Here is a 19,100-nt window from a genome sequence, read left to right on the forward strand (position 1 = left end):
AATGATAATTAATTCTACAACTATATCAAATGTATTTATCCAATCCTTCAAGTAGCTTTTGATCCAAGGTGATAAACAGTCAAAAATGAGACACAAGAAAAATGTATCTTTTTACAAACAATTAAACTTGGCCTGTACAGGGATCGGACCTGTGACCTTGGCGTTATTAGCACCACGCTCTAACCATCTGAGCTAACAGGCCATTTTGCACAAATTACTGGAAGTCCAGCATATGAAGAAGTGCTAATGATAGTTAACCCGGGAGATTTGGAAAGCTTCATTTCAGAGGTGTACCATGAAGTTATAAATATAAATTATCAACATGAAGAAACTAATATGACTTTAGAAAAATTACAATACAAAAGAGATTTTCATACTTAGTGTTAGAACTTAGAACCATTAATGTTTTTTCCATGTGTTTTAGCAATAAATAACAATTCATCACCTATATGCAATTGATTCATCTAAACATTCTATCAGCTTCCCCTCAAAGGAAATATAGACATACACATTATACAGAAGAAAATACATCTATTTTCAACATTAAAGGAGCATCAAGTATTGGCTTGGAGACTGATTGAAAGTATGTCCTTGGCATTTTTAACTTTATGCTCTACAGACTAAACTAATAGGCTCAATAAATACATAGCATACTATTGAAGAAATAGCAGATGATGAAGTGCTACCGATTGTTAACCCGGGATAGTTGGAAAGCTTATATTCAGCTGTTTACATTCATACTATCTTTATATTTCATCAACAAGACAAAACAAAAATGACCTCAATAAATTGCAATAAATAAGAGATTTAGTTACTTGGCGTTAGAACTTAGAACCATTAATAGATATTTCAGGAGCTTTCAGAATAATAATCAATTCTACAACTATATCAAATGTATTCATCCAATCCTTCAAGCAGCATTTGATCCAAGGTGATAAACAGTCAAAAATGAGACACAAGAAACATTTATCTTTTTACAAGCAATTAAACTTGGCCTGTACAGGGATCGAACCTGTGACCTTGGCGTTATTAGCACCACGCTCTAACCATCTGAGCTAACAGGCCATTTTGCACAAATTGCTGGAAGTCCAGCATATGAAGAAGTGCTAATGATAGTTAACCCGGGAGATTTGGAAAGCTTAACTTCAGAGGTTTACCATGAAGTTATAAATATATAATATCAACATGAAGAAACTTATATGACTTAAAAAAAATTACAATACAAAAGAGATTTTCATACTTAGTGTTAGAACTTAGGATTATTAATGTTTTTCCATGTGTTTTAGCAATAAATAACAATTCATCACCTATATGCAATTGATTTATTTAATCATTCTATCAGCTTCCCCTCAAAGGAAATATAGAGATACACATGATACAGAAGAAAATACATCTATTTTCAACATTAAAGGAGCATCAAGTATTGGCTTGGAGACGGATTGAAAGTATGTCCTTGGCATTTTTTACTTTATGCTCTGAAGACTAAACTAATAGGCTCACTAAATATATAGCATACTATTGAAGAAATAGCAGATGATGAAGTGCTACTGATTGTTAACCCGGGATAGTTGGAAAGCTTATATTCAGCTGTTTACATTCATACTATTTTTATATTTCATCAACAAGACAAAACAAAAATGACCTCAATAAATTGCAATAAATAAGAGATTTAGTTACTTGGTATTAGAACTTAGAACCATTAATAGATATTCCAGGAGCTTTCAGAATAATAATTAATTCTACAACTATATCAAATGTATTCATCTAATCCTTCAAGCATCGTTTGATCCAAGGTGATAAACAGTCAAAAATGAGACACAAGAAAAATTAATCTTTTTTCAAACAATTAAACTTGGCCTGTACAGGGATCGAACCTGTGACCTTGGCGTTATTAGCACAACGCTCTAACCATCTGAGCTAACAGGCCGGTCTGCACAAATTCCTGGAAGTCCAGCATATGAAGAAGTGCTAATGATAGTTAACCTGGGAGATTTGGAAAGCTTAATTTCGGAGGTTTACCATGAAGTTATAAATATATAATATCAACATGAAGAAACTAATATGACTTTAGAAAAATTACAATACAAAAGAGATTTTCATACTTAGTGTTAGAACTTAGAGCCATTAATGTTTTTTCCATGTGTTTTAGCAATAAATAACAATTCATCACCTATATGCAATTGATTCATCTAATCATTGTGTCAGCTTCCCCTCGAAGGAAATATAGACATACAAATGATACTGAAGAAAATACATCTATTTTCAACATTAAAGGAGCATCAAGTATTGGCTTAGAGACTGATTGAAAGTATGTTCTTGGCATTGTTAACTTTATGCTCTAAAGACTAAACTAATAGGCTCAATAAATATATAGCATACTATTGAAGAAATAGCAGATGATGAAGTGCTACCGATTGTTAACCCGGGATAGTTGGAAAGCTTATATTCAGCTGTTTACATTCATACTATCTTTATATTTCATCAACAAGACAAAACAAAAATGACCTCAATAAATTGCAATAAATAAGAGATTTAGTTACTTGGCGTTAGAACTTAGAACCATTAATAGATATTCCAGGAGCTTTCAGAATAATAATTAATTCTACAACTATATCAAATGCATTCATTCAATCCTTCAAGCAGCGTTTGATCCAAGGTGATAAACAGTCAAAAATGAGACACAAGAAAAATTAATCTTTTTTCAAACAATTAAACTTGGCCTGTACAGGGATCGAACCTGTGACCTTGGCGTTATTAGCACCACGCTCTAACCATCTGAGCTAACAGGCCTTTTTGCACGAATTCCTGGAAGTCCAGCATATGAAGAAGTGCTAATGATAGTTAACCCGGGAGATTTGGAAAGCTTAATTTCAGAGGTGTACCATGAAGTTATAAATATATAATATCAACATGAAGAAACTAATATGACTTTAGAAAAATTACAATACAAAAGAGATTTTCATACTTAGTGTTAGAACTTAGAACCATTAATGTTTTTTCCATGTGTTTTAGCAATAAATAACAATTCATCACCTATATGCAATTGATTCATCTAATCATTCTATCAGCTTCCCCTCAAAGGAAATATAGACATACACATTATACAGAAGAAAATACATCTATTTTCAACATTAAAGGAGCATCAAGTATTGGCTTGGAGACTGATTGAAAGTATGTCCTTGGCATTTTTAACTTTATGCTCTACAGACTAAACTAATAGGCTCAATAAATACATAGCATACTATTGAAGAAATAGCAGATGATGAAGTGCTACCGATTGTTAACCCGGGATAGTTGGAAAGCTTATATTCAGCTGTTTACATTCATACTATCTTTATATTTCATCAACAAGACAAAACAAAAATGACCTCAATAAATTGCAATAAATAAGAGATTTAGTTACTTGGCGTTAGAACTTAGAGCCATTAATAGATATTTCAGGAGCTTTCAGAATAATAATTAATTCTACAACTATATCAAATGTATTCATCCAATCCTTCAAGCAGCGTTTGATCCAAGGTGATAAACAGTCAAAAATGAGACACATGAAAAATTTATCTTTTTACAAACAATTAAACTTGGCCTGTACAGGGATCGAACCTGTGGCCTTGGCGTTATTAGCACCACGCTCTAACCATCTGAGATAACAGGCCATTTTGCACAAATTACTGGAAGTCCAGCATATGAAGAAGTGCTAATGATAGTTAACCCGGGAGATTTGGAAAGCTTAATTTCGGAGGTTTACCATGAAGTTATAAATATATAATATCAACATGAAGAAACTAATATGACTTTAGAAAAATTACAATACAAAAGAGATTTTCATACTTAGTGTTAGAACTTAGAGCCATTAATGTTTTTTCCATGTGTTTTAGCAATAAATAACAATTCATCACCTATATGCAATTGATTCATCTAATCATTGTGTCAGCTTCCCCTCGAAGGAAATATAGACATACAAATGATACAGAAGAAAATACATCTATTTTCAACATTAAAGGAGCATCAAGTATTGGCTTAGAGACTGATTGAAAGTATGTTCTTGGCATTGTTAACTTTATGCTCTAAAGACTAAACTAATAGGCTCACTAAATATATAGCATACTATTGAAGAAATAGCAGATGATGAAGTGCTACCGATTGTTAACCCGGGATTGTTGGAAAGCTTATATTCAGCTGTTTACATTCATACTATCTTTATATTTCATCAACAAGACAAAACAAAAATGACCTCAATAAATTGCAATAAATAAGAGATTTAGTTACTTGGCGTTAGAACTTAGAACCATTAATAGATATTCCAGGAGCTTTCAGAATAATAATTAATTCTACAACTATATCAAATGCATTCATCCAATCCTTCAAGCAGCGTTTGATCCAAGGTGATAAACAGTAAAAAATGAGACACAAGAAAAATTAATCTTTTTTCAAACAATTAAACTTGGCCTGTACAGGGATAGAACCTGTGACCTTGGCGTTATTAGCACCATCTGAGCTAACAGGCCATTTTGCACAAATTCCTGGAAGTCCAGCATATGAAGACGTGCTAATGATAGTTAACCCGGGAGATTTGGAAAGCTTAATTTCGGAGGTGTACCATGAAGTTATAAATATAAATTATCAACATGAAGAAACTAATATGACTTTAGAAAAATTACAATACAAAAGAGATTTTCATACTTAGTGTTAGAACTTAGAACCATTAATGTTTTTTCCATGTGTTTTAGCAATAAATAACAATTCATCACCTATATGCAATTGATTCATCTAATCATTCTATCAGCTTCCCCTCAAAGGAAATATAGACATACACATTATACAGAAGAAAATACATCTATTTTCAACATTAAAGGAGCATCACTTATTGGCTTGGAGACTGATTGAAAGTATGTCCTTGGCATTTTTAACTTTATGCTCTAAAGACTAAACTAATAGGCTCACTAAATATATAGCATACTATTGAAGAAATAGCAGATGATGAAGTGCTACTGATTGTTAACCCGGGATAGTTGGAAAGCTTATATTCAGCTGTTTACATTCATACTATCTTTATATTTCATCAACAAGACAAAACAAAAATGACCTCAATAAATTGCAATAAATAAGAGATTTAGTTACTTGGCGTTAGAACTTAGAACGAATTACAGATATTCCAGGAGCTTTCAGAATGATAATTAATTCTACAACTATATCAAATGTATTCATCCAATCCTTCAAGTAGCTTTTGTTCCAAGGTGATAAACAGTCAAAAATGAGACACAAGAAAAATGTATCTTTTTACAAACAATTAAACTTGGCCTGTACAGGGATCGGACCTGTGACCTTGGCGTTATTAGCACCGCGCTCTAACCATCTGAGCTAACAGGCCATTTTGCACAAATTCCTGGAAGTCCAGCATATGAAGAAGTGCTAATGATAGTTAACCCGGGAGATTTGGAAAGCTTCATTTCAGAGGTGTACCATGAAGTTATAAATATAAATTATCAACATGAAGAAACTAATGTGACTTTAGAAAAATTACAATACAAAAGAGATTTTCATACTTAGTGTTAGAACTTAGAACCATTAATGTTTTTTCCATGTGTTTTAGCAATAAATAACAATTCATCACCTATTTGCACTTGATTCATCTAAACATTCTATCAGCTTCCCCTCAAAGGAAATATAGACATACACATTATACAGAAGAAAATACATCTATTTTCAACATTAAAGGAGCATCAAGTATTGGCTTGGAGACTGATTGAAAGTATGTCCTTGGCATTTTTAACTTTATGCTCTACAGACTAAACTAATAGGCTCAATAAATACATAGCATACTATTGAAGAAATAGCAGATGATGAAGTGCTACCGATTGTTAACCCGGGATAGTTGGAAAGCTTATATTCAGCTGTTTACATTCATACTATCTTTATATTTCATCAACAAGACAAAACAAAAATGACCTCAATAAATTGCAATAAATAAGAGATTTAGTTACTTGGCGTTAGAACTTAGAACCATTAATAGATATTTCAGGAGCTTTCAGAATAATAATTAATTCTACAACTATATCAAATGTATTCATCCAATCCTTCAAGCAGCATTTGATCCAAGGTGATAAACAGTCAAAAATTAGACACAAGAAACATTAATCTTTTTACAAACAATTAAACTTGGCCTGTACAGGGATCGAACCTGTGACCTTGGCGTTATTAGCACCACGCTCTAACCATCTGAGCTAACAGGACATTTTGCACAAATTACTGGAAGTCCAGCATATGAAGAAGTGCTAATGATAGTTAACCCGGGAGATTTGGAAAGCTTAACTTCAGAGGTTTACCATGAAGTTATAAATATATAATATCAACATGAAGAAACTTATATGACTTTAAAAAATTTACAATACAAAAGAGATTTTCATACTTAGTGTTAGAACTTAGAACCATTAATGTTTTTTCCATGTGTTTAAGCAATAAATAACAATTCATCACCTATATGCAATTGATTCATTTAATCATTCTATTAGCTTCCCCTCAAAGGAAATATAGAGATACACATGATACAGAAGAAAATACATCTATTTTCAACATTAAAGGAGCATCAAGTATTGGCTTGGAGACGGATTGAAAGTATGTCCTTGGCATTTTTAACTTTATGCTCTGAAGACTAAACTAATAGGCTCACTAAATATATAGCATACTATTGAAGAAATAGCAGATGATGAACTGCTACTGATTGTTAACCCGGGATAGTTGGAAAGCTTATATTCAGCTGTTTACATTCATACTATTTTTATATTTCATCAACAAGACAAAACAAAAATGACCTCAATAAATTGCAATAAATAAGAGATTTAGTTACTTGGTGTTAGAACTTAGAACCATTAATAGATATTCCAGGAGCTTTCAGAATAATAATTAATTCTACAACTATATCAAATGTATTCATCCAATCCTTCAAGCATCGTTTGATCCAAGGTGATAAACAGTCAAAAATGAGACACAAGAAAAATTAATCTTTTTTCACACAATTAAACTTGGCCTGTACAGGGATCGAACCTGTGACCTTTGCGTTATTAGCACCACGCTCTAACCATCTGAGCTAACAGGCCGGTCTGCACAAATTCCTGGAAGTCCAGCATATGAAGAAGTGCTAATGATAGTTAACCCGGGAGATTTGGAAAGCTTAATTTCGGAGGTTTACCATGAAGTTATAAATATATAATATCAACATGAAGAAACTAATATGACTTTAGAAAAATTACAATACAAAAGAGATTTTCATACTTAGTGTTAGAACTTAGAACCATTAATGTTTTTTCCATGTGTTTTAGCAATAAATAACAATTCATCACCTATATGCAATTGATTCATCTAATCATTCTATCAGCTTCCCCTCAAAGGAAATATAGACATACACATTATACAGAAGAAAATACATCTATTTTCAACATTAAAGGAGCATCACTTATTGGCTTGGAGACTGATTGAAAGTATGTCCTTGGCATTTTTAACTTTATGCTCTAAAGACTAAACTAATAGGCTCACTAAATATATAGCATACTATTGAAGAAATAGCAGATGATGAAGTGCTACTGATTGTTAACCCGGGATAGTTGAAAAGCTTATATTCAGCTGTTTACATTCATACTATCTTTATATTTCATCAACAAGACAAAACAAAAATGACCTCAATAAATTGCAATAAATAAGAGATTTAGTTACTTGGCGTTAGAACTTAGAACTAATTATAGATATTCCAGGAGCTTTCAAAATGATAATTAATTCTACAACTATATCAAATGTATTTATCCAATCCTTCAAGTAGCTTTTGATCCAAGGTGATAAACAGTCAAAAATGAGACACAAGAAAAATGTATCTTTTTACAAACAATTAGACTTGGCCTGTACAGGGATCGGACCTGTGACCTTGGCGTTATTAGCACCACGCTCTAACCATCTGAGCTAACAGGCCATTTTGCACAAATTCCTGGAAGTCCAGCAAATGAAGAAGTGCTAATGATAGTTAACCCGGGAGATTTGGAAAGCTTCATTTCAGAGGTGTACCATGAAGTTATAAATATAAATTATCAACATGAAGAAACTAATATGACTTTAGAAAAATTACAATACAAAAGAGATTTTCATACTTAGTGTTAGAACGTAGAACCATTAATGTTTTTTCCATGTGTTTAAGCAATAAATAACAATTCATCACCTATATGCAATTGATTCATTTAATCATTCTATTAGCTTCCCCTCAAAGGAAATATAGAGATACACATGATACAGAAGAAAATACATCTATTTTCAACATTAAAGGAGCATCAAGTATTGGCTTGGAGACGGATTGAAAGTATGTCCTTGGCATTTTTAACTTTATGCTCTGAAGACTAAACTAATAGGCTCACTAAATATATAGCATACTATTGAAGAAATAGCAGATGATGAACTGCTACTGATTGTTAACCCGGGATAGTTGGAAAGCTTATATTCAGCTGTTTACATTCATACTATTTTTATATTTCATCAACAAGACAAAACAAAAATGACCTCAATAAATTGCAATAAATAAGAGATTTAGTTACTTGGTGTTAGAACTTAGAACCATTAATAGATATTCCAGGAGCTTTCAGAATAATAATTAATTCTACAACTATATCAAATGTATTCATCCAATCCTTCAAGCATCGTTTGATCCAAGGTGATAAACAGTCAAAAATGAGACACAAGAAAAATTAATCTTTTTTCAAACAATTAAACTTGGCCTGTACAGGGATCGAACCTGTGACCTTTGCGTTATTAGCACCACGCTCTAACCATCTGAGCTAACAGGCCTGTCTGCACAAATTCCTGGAAGTCCAGCATATGAAGAAGTGCTAATGATAGTTAACCCGGGAGATTTGGAAAGCTTAATTTTGGAGGTTTACCATGAAGTTATAAATATATAATATCAACATGAAGAAACTAATATGACTTTAGAAAAATTACAATACAAAAGAGATTTTCATACTTAGTGTTAGAACTTAGAACAATTAATGTTTTTTCCATGTGTTTTAGCAATAAATAACAATTCATCACCTATATGCAATTGATTCATCTAATCATTCTATCAGCTTCCCCTCAAAGGAAATATAGACATACACATTATACAGAAGAAAATACATCTATTTTCAACATTAAAGGAGCATCACTTATTGGCTTGGAGACTGATTGAAAGTATGTCCTTGGCATTTTTAACTTTATGCTCTAAAGACTAAACTAATAGGCTCACTAAATATATAGCATACTATTGAAGAAATAGCAGATGATGAAGTGCTACTGATTGTTAACCCGGGATAGTTGAAAAGCTTATATTCAGCTGTTTACATTCATACTATCTTTATATTTCATCAACAAGACAAAACAAAAATGACCTCAATAAATTGCAATAAATAAGAGATTTAGTTACTTGGCGTTAGAACTTAGAACCAATTATAGATATTCCAGGAGCTTTCAGAATGATAATTAATTCTACAACTATATCAAATGTATTTATCCAATCCTTCAAGTAGCTTTTGATCCAAGGTGATAAACAGTCAAAAATGAGACACAAGAAAAATGTATCTTTTTACAAACAATTAAACTTGGCCTGTACAGGGATCGGACCTGTGACCTTGGCGTTATAAGCACCACGCTCTAACCATCTGAGCTAACAGGCCATTTTGCACAAATTCCTGGAAGTCCAGCAAATGAAGAAGTGCTAATGATAGTTAACCCGGGAGATTTGGAAAGCTTCATTTCAGAGGTGTACCATGAAGTTATAAATATAAATTATCAACATGAAGAAACTAATATGACTTTAGAAAAATTACAATACAAAAGAGATTTTCATACTTAGTGTTAGAACTTAGAACCATTAATGTTTTTCCATGTGTTTTAGCAATAAATAACAATTCATCACCTATATGCAATTGATTCATCTAAACATTCTATCAGCTTCCCCTCAAAGGAAATATAGACATACACATTATACAGAAGAAAATACATCTATTTTCAACATTAAAGGAGCATCAAGTATTGGCTTGGAGACTGATTGAAAGTATGTCCTTGGCATTTTTAACTTTATGCTCTACAGACTAAACTAATAGGCTCAATAAATACATAGCATACTATTGAAGAAATAGCAGATGATGAAGTGCTACCGATTGTTAACCCGGGATAGTTGGAAAGCTTATATTCAGCTGTTTACATTCATACTATCTTTATATTTCATCAACAAGACAAAACAAAAATGACCTCAATAAATTGCAATAAATAAGAGATTTAGTTACTTGGCGTTAGAATTTAGAACCATTAATAGATATTTCAGGAGCTTTCAGAATAATAATTAATTCTACAACTATATCAAATGTATTCATCCAATCCTTCAAGCAGCATTTGATCCAAGGTGATAAACAGTCAAAAATTAGACACAAGAATCATTTATCTTTTTACAAACAATTAAACTTGGCCTGTACAGGGATCGAACCTGTGACCTTGGCGTTATTAGCACCACGCTCTAACCATCTGAGCTAACAGGCCATTTTGCACAAATTACTGGAAGTCCAGCATATGAAGAAGTGCTAATGATAGTTAACCCGGGAGATTTGGAAAGCTTAACTTCAGAGGTTTACCATGAAGTTATAAATATATAATATCAACATGAAGAAACTTATATGACTTTAAAAAAATTACAATACAAAAGAGATTTTCATACTTAGTGTTAGAACTTAGAACCATTAATGTTTTTTCCATGTGTTTTAGCAATAAATAACAATTCATCACCTATATGCAATTGATTCATTTAATCATTCTATCAGCTTCCCCTCAAAGGAAATATAGACATACACATGATACAGAAGAAAATACATCTATTTTCAACATTAAAGGAGCATCAAGTATTGGCTTGGAGACGGATTGAAAGTATGTCCTTGGCATTTTTAACTTTATGCTCTGAAGACTAAACTAATAGGCTCACTAAATATATAGCATACTATTGAAGAAATAGCAGATGATGAAGTGCTACTGATTGTGAACCCGGGATAGTTGGAAAGCTTATATTCAGCTGTTTACATTCATACTATTTTTATATTTCATCAACAAGACAAAACAAAAATGACCTCAATAAATTGCAATAGATAAGAGATTTAGTTACTTGGTGTTAGAACTTAGAACCATTAATAGATATTCCAGGAGCTTTCAGAATAATAATTAATTCTACAACTATATCAAATGTATTCATCCAATCCTTCAAGCATCGTTTGATCCAAGGTGATAAACAGTCAAAAATGAGACACAAGAAAAATTAATCTTTTTTCAAACAATTAAACTTGGCCTGTACAGGGATCGAAGCTGTGACCTTGGCGTTATTAGCACCACGCTCTAACCATCTGAGCTAACAGGCCGGTCTGCACAAATTCCTGGAAGTCCAGCATATGAAGAAGTGCTAATGATAGTTAACCCGGGTGATTTGGAAATCTTAATTTCGGAGGTTTACCATGAAGTTATAAATATATAATATCAACATGAAGAAACTAATATGACTTTAGAAAAATTACAATACAAAAGAGATTTTCATACTTAGTGTTAGAACTTAGAGCCATTAATGTTTTTTGCATGTGTTTTAGCAATAAATAACAATTCATCACCTATATGCAATTGATTCATCTAATCATTGTGTCAGCTTCCCCTCGAAGGAAATATAGACATACAAATGATACTGAAAAAAATACATCTATTTTCAACATTAAAGGAGCATCACTTATTGGGTTGGAGACTGATTGAAAGTATGTCCTTGGCATTTTTAACTTTATGCTCTAAAGACTAAACTAATAGGCTCACTAAATATATAGCATACTATTGAAGAAATAGCAGATGATGAAGTGCTACTGATTGTTAACCCGGGATAGTTGGAAAGCTTATATTCATCTGTTTACATTCATACTATCTTTATATTTCATCAACAAGACAAAACAAAAATGACCTCAATAAATTGCAATAAATAAGAGATTTAGTTACTTGGCGTTAGAACTTAGAACCAATTATAGATATTCCAGGAGCTTTCAGAATGATAATTAATTCTACAACTATATCAAATGTATTTATCCAATCCTTCAAGTAGCTTTTGATCCAAGGTGATAAACAGTCAAAAATGAGACACAAGAAAAATGTATCTTTTTACAAACAATTAAACTTGGCCTGTACAGGGATCGGACCTGTGACCTTGGCGTTATTAGCACCACGCTCTAACCATCTGAGCTAACAGGCCATTTTGCACAAATTACTGGAAGTCCAGCATATGAAGAAGTGCTAATGATAGTTAACCCGGGAGATTTGGAAAGCTTCATTTCAGAGGTGTACCATGAAGTTATAAATATAAATTATCAACATGAAGAAACTAATATGACTTTAGAAAAATTACAATACAAAAGAGATTTTCATACTTAGTGTTAGAACTTAGAACCATTAATGTTTTTTCCATGTGTTTTAGCAATAAATAACAATTCATCACCTATATGCAATTGATTCATCTAAACATTCTATCAGCTTCCCCTCAAAGGAAATATAGACATACACATTATACAGAAGAAAATACATCTATTTTCAACATTAAAGGAGCATCAAGTATTGGCTTGGAGACTGATTGAAAGTATGTCCTTGGCATTTTTAACTTTATGCTCTACAGACTAAACTAATAGGCTCAATAAATACATAGCATACTATTGAAGAAATAGCAGATGATGAAGTGCTACCGATTGTTAACCCGGGATAGTTGGAAAGCTTATATTCAGCTGTTTACATTCATACTATCTTTATATTTCATCAACAAGACAAAACAAAAATGACCTCAATAAATTGCAATAAATAAGAGATTTAGTTACTTGGCGTTAGAACTTAGAACCATTAATAGATATTTCAGGAGCTTTCAGAATAATAATTAATTCTACAACTATATCAAATGTATTCATCCAATCCTTCAAGCAGCATTTGATCCAAGGTGATAAACAGTCAAAAATGAGACACAAGAAACATTTATCTTTTTACAAGCAATTAAACTTGGCCTGTACAGGGATCGAACCTGTGACCTTGGCATTATTAGCACCATGCTCTAACCATCTGAGCTAACAGGCCATTTTGCACAAATTACTGGAAGTCCAGCATATGAAGAAGTGCTAATGATAGTTAACCCGGGAGATTTGGAAAGCTTAACTTCAGAGGTTTACCATGAAGTTATAAATATATAATATCAACATGAAGAAACTTATATGACTTTAAAAAAATTACAATACAAAAGAGATTTTCAAACTTAGTGTTAGAACTTAGGATTATTAATGTTTTTTCCTTGTGTTTTAGCAATAAATAACAATTCATCACCTATATGCAATTGATTTATTTAATCATTCTATCAGCTTCCCCTCAAAGGAAATATAGAGATACACATGATACAGAAGAAAATACATCTATTTTCAACATTAAAGGAGCATCAAGTATTGGCTTGGAGACAAATTGAAAGTATGTCCTTGGCATTTTTAACTTTATGCTCTGAAGACTAAACTAATAGGCTCACTAAATATATAGCATACTATTGAAGAAATAGCAGATGATGAAGTGCTACTGATTGTTAACCCGGGATAGTTGGAAAGCTTATATTCAGCTGTTTACATTCATACTATTTTTATATTTCATCAACAAGACAAAACAAAAATGACCTCAATAAATTGCAATAAATAAGAGATTTAGTTACTTGGTATTAGAACTTAGAACCATTAATAGATATTCCAGGAGCTTTCAGAATAATAATTAATTCTACAACTATATCAAATGTATTCATCCAATCCTTCAAGCATCGTTTGATCCAAGGTGATAAACAGTCAAAAATGAGACACAAGAAAAATTAATCTTTTTTCAAACAATTAAACTTGGCCTGTACAGGGATCGAACCTGTGACCTTGGCGTTATTAGCACAACGCTCTAACCATCTGAGCTAACAGGCCGGTCTGCACAAATTCCTGGAAGTCCAGCATATGAAGAAGTGCTAATGATAGTTAACCTGGGAGATTTGGAAAGCTTAATTTCGGAGGTTTACCATGAAGTTATAAATATATAATATCAACATGAAGAAACTAATATGACTTTAGAAAAATTACAATACAAAAGAGATTTTCATACTTAGTGTTAGAACTTAGAGCCATTAATGTTTTTTCCATGTGTTTTAGCAATAAATAACAATTCATCACCTATATGCAATTGATTCATCTAATCATTGTGTCAGCTTCCCCTCGAAGGAAATATAGACATACAAATGATACTGAAGAAAATACATCTATTTTCAACATTAAAGGAGCATCAAGTATTGGCTTAGAGACTGATTGAAAGTATGTTCTTGGCATTGTTAACTTTATGCTCTAAAGACTAAACTAATAGGCTCAATAAATATATAGCATACTATTGAAGAAATAGCAGATGATGAAGTGCTACCGATTGTTAACCCGGGATAGTTGGAAAGCTTATATTCAGCTGTTTACATTCATACTATCTTTATATTTCATCCACAAGACAAAACAAAAATGACCTCAATAAATTGCAATAAATAAGAGATTTAGTTACTTGGCGTTAGAACTTAGAACCATTAATAGATATTCCAGGAGCTTTCAGAATAATAATTAATTCTACAACTATATCAAATGCATTCATCCAATCCTTCAAGCAGCGTTTGATCCAAGGTGATAAACAGTCAAAAATGAGACACAAGAAAAATTAATCTTTTTTCAAACAATTAAACTTGGCCTTTACAGGGATCGAACCTGTGACCTTGGCGTTATTAGCACCATGCTCAAACCATCTGAGCTAACAGGCCATTTTGCACAAGTTCCTGGAAGTCCAGCATATGAAGAAGTGCTAATGATAGTTAACCCGGGAGATTTGGAAAGCTTAATTTCGGAGGTTTACCATGAAGTTATAAATATATATTATCAACATGAAGAAACTAATATGACTTTAGAAAAATTACAATACAAAAGAGATTTTCATACTTAGTGTTAGAACTTAGATCCATTAATGTTTTTTCCATGTGTTTTAGCAATAAATAACAATTCATCACCTATATGCAATTGATTCATCTAATCATTCTATCAGCTTCCCCTCAAAGGAAATATAGAGATACACATGATACAGAAGAAAATACATCTATTTTCAACATTAAAGGAGCATCAAGTATTGGCTTAGAGACTGATTGAAAGTATGTTCTGGCATTGTTAACTTTATGCTCTAAAGACTAAACTAATATGCTCAATAAATATATAGCATACTATTGAAGAAATAGCAGATGATGAAGTGCTACCGATTGTTAACCTGGGATAGTTGGAAAGCTTATATTCAGCTGTTTACATTCATACTATTTTTATATTTCATCAACAAGACAAAACAAAAATTACCTCAATAAATTGCAATAAATAAGAGATTTAGTTACTTGGTGTTAGAACTTAGAAGCATTAATAGATATTCCAGGAGCTTTCAGAATAATAATTAATTCTACAACTATATCAAATGTATTCATCCAATCCTTCAAGCATCGTTTGATCCAAGGTGATAAACAGTCAAAAATGAGACACAAGAAAAATTAATCTTTTTTCAAACAATTAAACTTGGCCTGTACAGGGATCGAACCTGTGACCTTGGCGATATTAGCACCACGCTCTAACCATCTGAGCTAACAGGCCAGTCTGCACAAATTCCTGGAAGTCCAGCATATGAAGAAGTGCTAATGATAGTTAACCTGGGAGATTTGGAAAGCTTAATTTCGGAGGATTACCATGAAGTTATAAATATATAATATCAACATGAAGAAACTAATATGACTTTAGAAAAATTACCATACAAAAGAGATTTTCAAACTTAGTGTTAGAACTTAGAGCCATTAGTGTTTTTTCCATGTTTTTTAGCAATAAATAACAATTCATCACCTATATGCAATTGATTCATCTAATCATTGTGTCAGCTTCCCCTCGAAGGAAATATAGACATACAAATGATACTGAAGAAAATACATCTATTTTCAACATTAAAGGAGCATCAAGTATTGGCTTAGAGACTGATTGAAAGTGTGTTCTTGGCATTGTTAACTTTATGCTCTAAAGACTAAACTAATAGGCTCAATAAATATATAGCATACTATTGAAGAAATAGCAGATGATGAAGTGCTACCGATTGTTAACCCGGGATAGTTGGAAAGCTTATATTCAGCTGTTTACATTCATACTATCTTTATATTTCATCAACAAGACAAAACAAAAATGACCTCAATAAATTGCAATAAATAAGAGATTTAGTTACTTGGCGTTAGAACTTAGAACCATTAATAGATATTCCAGGAGCTTTCAGAATAATAATTAATTCTACAACTATATCAAATGCATTCATCCAATCCTTCAAGCAGCGTTTGATCCAAGGTGATAAACAGTCAAAAATGAGACACAAGAAAAATTAATCTTTTTTCAAACAATTAAACTTGGCCTGTACAGGGATCGAACCTGTGACTTTGGCGTTATTAGCACCACGCTCTAACCATCTGAGCTAACAGGCCGTTTTGCACAAATTCCTGGAAGTCCAGCATATGAAGAAGTGCTAATGATAGTTAACCCGGGAGATTTGGAAAGCTTAATTTCGGAGGTTTACCATGAAGTTATAAATATATAATATCAACATGAAGAAACTAATATGACTTTAGAAAAATTACAATACAAAAGAGATTTTCATACTTAGTGTTAGAACTTAGAGCCATTAATGTTTTTTCCATGTGTTTTAGCAATAAATAACAATTTATCACCTATATGCAATTGATTCATCTAATCATTGTGTCAGCTTCCCCTCGAAGGAAATATAGACATACAAATGATACTGAAGAAAATACATCTATTTTCAACATTAAAGGAGCATCAAGTATTGGCTTAGAGACTGATTGAAAGTATGTTCTTGGCTTTGTTAACTTTATGCTCTAAAGACTAAACTAATAGGCTCAATAAATATATAGCATACTATTGAAGAAATAGCAGATGATGAAGTGCTACCGATTATTAACCCGGGATAGTTGGAAAGCTTATATTCAGCTGTTTACATTCATACTATCTTTATATTTCATCAACAAGACAAAACAAAAATTACCTCAATAAATTGCAATAAATAAGAGATTTAGTTACTTGGCGTTAGAACTTAGAACCATTAATAGATATTCCAGGAGCTTTCAGAATAATAATTAATTCTACAACTATATCAAATGCATTCATCCAATCCTTCAAGCAGCGTTTGATCCAAGGTGATAAACAGTCAAAAATGAGACACAAGAAAAATTAATCTTTTTTCAAACAATTAAACTTGGCCTGTACAGGGATCGAACCTGTGACCTTGGCGTTATTAGCACCACGCTCTAACCATCTGAGCTAACAGGCCGTTTTGCACAAATTCCTGGAAGTCCAGCATATGAAGAAGTGCTAATGATAGTTAACCCGGGAGATTTGGAAAGCTTAATTTCAGAGGTGTACCATGAAGTTATAAATATAAATTATCAACATGAAGAAACTAATATGACTTTAGAAAAATTACAATACAAAAGAGATTTTCATACTTAGTGTTAGAACTTAGAAACATTAATGTTTTTTCCATGTGTTTTAGCAATAAATAACAATTCATCACCTATATGCAATTGATTCATCTAATCATTCTATCAGCTTCCCCTCAAAGGAAATATAGACATACACATTATACAGAAGAAAATACATCTATTTTCAACATTAAAGGAGCATCAAGTATTGGCTTGGAGACTGATTGAAAGTATGTCCTTGGCATTTTTAACTTTATGCTCTGAAGACTAAACTAATAGGCTCACTAAATATATAGCATACTATTGAAGAAATAGCAGATGATGAAGTGCTACTGATTGTTAACCCGGGATAGTTGGAAAGCTTATATTCAGCTGTTTACATTCATACTATTTTTATATTTCATCAACAAGACAAAACAAAAATGACCTCAATAAATTGCAATAAATAAGAGATTTAGTTACTTGGCGTTAGAACTTAGAACCATTAATAGATATTCCAGGAGCTTTCAGAATAATAATTAATTCTACAACTATATCAAATGTATTCATCCAATCCTTCAAGCAGCATTTGATCCAAGGTGATAAACAGTCAAAAATGAGAAACAAGAAAAATTAATCTTTTTTCAAACAATTAAACTTTGCCTGTACAGGGATCGAACATGTGACCTTGGCGTTATTAGCACCACGCTCTAACCATCTGAGCTAACAGGCCGGTCTGCTCAAATTCCTGGAAGTCCAGCATATGAAGAAGTGCTAATGATAGTTAACCCGGGAGATTTGGAAAGCTTAATTTCTGAGGTTTACCATGAAGTTATAAATATATAATATCAACATGAAGAAACTAATATGACTTTAGAAAAATTACAATACAAAAGAGATTTTCATACTTAGTGTTAGAACTTAGAGCCATCAATGTTTTTTCCATGTGTTTTAGCAATAAATAACAATTCATCACCTATATGCAATTGATTCATCTAATCATTGTGTCAGCTTCCCCCCGAAGGAAATATAGACATACAAATGATACTGAAGAAAATACATCTATTTTCAACATTAAAGGAGCATCAAGTATTGGCTTAGAGACTGATTGAAAGTATGTTCTTGGCATTGTTAACTTTATGCTCTAAAGACTAAACTAATAGGCTCAATAAATATATAGCATACTATCGAAGAAATAGCAGATGATGAAGTGCTACCGATTGTTAACCCGGGATAGTTGGAAAGCTTATATTCAGCTGTTTACATTCATACTATATTTATATTTCATCAACAAGACAAAACAAAAATGACCTCAATAAATTGCAATAAATAAGAGATTTAGTTACTTGGCGTTAGAACTTAGAACCATTAATAGATATTCCAGGAGCTTTCAGAATAATAATTAATTCTACAACTATATCAAATGCATTCATCCAATCCTTCAAGCAGCGTTTGATCCAAGGTGATAAACAGTCAAAAATGAGACACAAGAAAAATTAATCTTTTTTCAAACAATTAAACT

At 32.1% G+C, this 19,100-nt stretch overlaps 5 non-coding genes across 5 annotated transcripts; all 5 read right to left on the minus strand.

Moving 5' to 3' along the window:
• Positions 1-991: 991 nt before the first annotated feature.
• TRNAI-AAU (transfer RNA isoleucine (anticodon AAU)) lies at positions 992-1,065 on the minus strand. Its single transcript has one exon. It is a non-coding gene; the product is annotated as a tRNA-Ile (tRNA).
• A 1,651-nt stretch (positions 1,066-2,716) lies between these two features.
• On the minus strand, positions 2,717-2,790 carry TRNAI-AAU (transfer RNA isoleucine (anticodon AAU)). Its single transcript has one exon. It is a non-coding gene; the product is annotated as a tRNA-Ile (tRNA).
• A 6,819-nt stretch (positions 2,791-9,609) lies between these two features.
• Positions 9,610-9,683, minus strand: TRNAI-UAU (transfer RNA isoleucine (anticodon UAU)). Its single transcript has one exon. It is a non-coding gene; the product is annotated as a tRNA-Ile (tRNA).
• A 788-nt stretch (positions 9,684-10,471) lies between these two features.
• TRNAI-AAU (transfer RNA isoleucine (anticodon AAU)) lies at positions 10,472-10,545 on the minus strand. The gene has a single exon. It is a non-coding gene; the product is annotated as a tRNA-Ile (tRNA).
• Positions 10,546-17,374: 6,829 nt separating this feature from the next.
• TRNAI-AAU (transfer RNA isoleucine (anticodon AAU)) lies at positions 17,375-17,448 on the minus strand. Its single transcript has one exon. It is a non-coding gene; the product is annotated as a tRNA-Ile (tRNA).
• Positions 17,449-19,100: the final 1,652 nt, after the last annotated feature.

This window comes from Lissotriton vulgaris, chromosome 4_1, assembly GCF_964263255.1.
Source record: "Lissotriton vulgaris chromosome 4_1, aLisVul1.2, whole genome shotgun sequence".
Taxonomy (NCBI): Eukaryota; Metazoa; Chordata; class Amphibia; order Caudata; family Salamandridae; genus Lissotriton; species Lissotriton vulgaris.